Source organism: Littorina saxatilis, linkage group LG15, assembly GCF_037325665.1.
Source record: "Littorina saxatilis isolate snail1 linkage group LG15, US_GU_Lsax_2.0, whole genome shotgun sequence".
Classification (NCBI taxonomy): Eukaryota; Metazoa; Mollusca; class Gastropoda; order Littorinimorpha; family Littorinidae; genus Littorina; species Littorina saxatilis.
Window position 1 is genome coordinate 3,414,995 of NC_090259.1, and position 2,500 is coordinate 3,417,494.

The 2,500-nt window shown below is 38.2% G+C and overlaps 1 protein-coding gene and 1 long non-coding RNA gene across 2 annotated transcripts in view; one reads left to right on the forward strand and one right to left on the reverse strand.

Moving 5' to 3' along the window:
- LOC138948216 (uncharacterized) overlaps positions 1 to 2,449 on the forward strand; it is a 2,531-nt gene extending 82 nt beyond the window's left edge. Inside the window, exons 1-3 of the long non-coding RNA XR_011449930.1 lie at positions 1 to 306; positions 1,775 to 1,852; positions 2,239 to 2,449. The exon at positions 1 to 306 is cut by the window's left edge and continues 82 nt beyond it. This is a non-coding gene — a long non-coding RNA (uncharacterized lncRNA). The remainder of the gene's footprint in view (positions 307 to 1,774; positions 1,853 to 2,238) is intronic.
- Positions 1 to 2,500, reverse strand: part of LOC138948235 (guanine nucleotide-releasing factor 2-like) — a 53,021-nt gene that overhangs the window by 46,906 nt on the left and 3,615 nt on the right. The gene's annotated exons all lie outside the window — the stretch shown is intronic.

The window sequence follows — 2,500 nt, forward strand, 5'->3', positions numbered from 1 at the left end:
GATTGAATGAGATTCAAGTTGAGTCTGTAAAGCAAGTTTAATGAGATGTTCTGATAGATCTGCAAGTGGTGTCCGAAAATTTGCGATACGTGTGAGCACATTGCAGAACTATTTTCTGGCAAACTTGCGATCTTTCAACCCATTCGCGCATGAATATAAGGGAGTCCCTGTGGGGGTTACACGGTGCAAACGTGTTTTCGTACAATCGAGAACGCGGTTGGACGCAGGAAAACTTTGTTGTTGCGGGGTCCGCGCCAAAGTTGACGACAGACGTGCGAGACGGTACATGTGATCACAACCTTTGAGGTAAGTTTGAGCTTTACGACGGCTCTATTTTTACTATTTTGCGTGTAGAACTTAAACCACTAATATGATTTTGTCATGTTTACAAACTGAATTCGAAAAAAATGCCTTTCTGTCAGAAAAACGCAACCAAGTGGCAAATTCATGGGTAGAGTAGATCTAGGTACAGTCCAACGTGAAAAGAAGTTTTCGTTTTTTTATGATTGTTTTGCGCCTCTTGTTAGTTTATTTTCTATTTTTTTAAATGAAGATTAGATCATGTGGTTCAGGTTCATTTGTTTTGTTGAGAATCTCAAGAAATAACGTTTGAATCTCTCATCATAGCCAGAGCTGTCTCGTTCGTATAGCAGACGCCATTGCTGCTTTCCGCATGCGGTGTCAGCGATGCGTGCGGGGCAGAAATTATGACAGATACTGGCATTTTCATTCGCACTGGAGCAGATTTTACACAGCGTGTAGTCATTTTTACATTTAGTCAAGTTTTGACTAAATGTTTTAACATAGAGGGGGAATCGAGACGAGGGTCGTGGTGTATATGTGTCTGTGTGTGTGTGTGTGTCTGTGTGTGTGTGTGTGTAGAGCGATTCAGAGTAAACTAATGGACCGATCTTTATGAAATTTTACATGAGAGTTCCTGGGTATGATATCCCCAGACGTTTTTTTTAATTTTTTGGATAAATGTCTTTGATGACGTCATATCCGGCTTTTTGTAAAAGTTGAAGCGGCACTGTCAGACCCTCATTTTTCAATCAAATTGATTGAAATTTTGGCAAAGCAATCTTCGACGAAGGCCGGACTTTGTGTTGCATTTCAGCTTGGAGGCTTAAAAATTAATTAATGACTTTGGTCATTAAAAATCTGAAAATTGTAATTAAAATTTTATTTTTTTATAAAACGATCCAAAACTACGTTCATTTTATTTTTCATCATTTTCTGATCCAAAAACATATAAATATGTTATATTCGGATTAAAAACAAGCTCTGAAAATTAAAAATATAAACATTATGAATAAAATTAAATTTCGGAAATCGATTTAAAAACAATTCCATCTTATTCCTTGGCGGTTCCTGATTCCAAAAACATATAGATATGATATGTTTGGATTAAAAACACGCTCAGAAAGTTCAAACGAAGAGAGGTGCAGTAAAGCGTGCTTATGCAGCACAGCGAAACCACTACCGCCCTAAACAGGCTCGTCAGTTTCACTGCGGTCATTGTTAAAAAATGCAGTGCGTTCAGTTTCATTCTGTGAGTTCCACAGCTTGACTAAATGTAGTAATTTCGCCTTACGCGACTTGTTGTTTCTTTGTGTTACGAGGATGTGTTCAGGACAGAACCACTCTGGTTTCCAATGTGTGTATCTTGGGATCTTGACGGTTGTAACATGCACTGTTATGTACCTCAATGTGAGATGTAAAGCTGTGGTAGCAATTAAAATATCTGACTCCAACTGTTGCATACTTTTTTCAGATGCCAGGATGCTGCTAATGCTCCTATCCTTTCTGCCAGTCCAGTCAATGCTGATCCAGGAGCAGATCAGAGAGACCGGTACGTTTCTACTGTAAATAATTGTTTTAACATGTTTTTCATTAATCTTAATCTTATTATACTGGAATGACTTTGCTTGCATGCAGTCATTTTTTTAATTTTCTGTATCCATACTGATTTGTGCAGACATTCCTAGCAAAGTCTTTCCATGGCATGGTAAGTGCAGGTTACATATGGAATCAATTACATTTATACATGTATTTCAAGTACCAAATTACCCCTAGTTGGTATGAATGGAGAGCTTCAGTTGTCTGCTTTTCTGAGGTAGACATTTCCAAGTTTATTGGTGTCACTTGCTCCTTGTATTTTTAATTCATGATGTAAACCTTTTCAGTTACTATTTTTAATTTTTCTATTTTAAGAAAGGTTCATTTGTTTGTCCACAGATTGACACACTGGATGGGAATGGGGTGGTTGTCCGTTTCCTTAGGAAACAAGGATCATCGTTTGTGTGGCCTGCTGTGGAGGAGATATTTTTTGTGAAGTTTGAGGAAGTAGTTGAGGTGCTGCCTGTCCCAACTCTTGACAGGCGTGGCAGACACACATTTCAATAAAAAGTTGTTTCGTTTTGACTGAAATAAACCCATGGTTAACTGATATTGGTGTCTGTGTTTGTTTGCGGTGTCCATGCAGGTTACACTCGATACA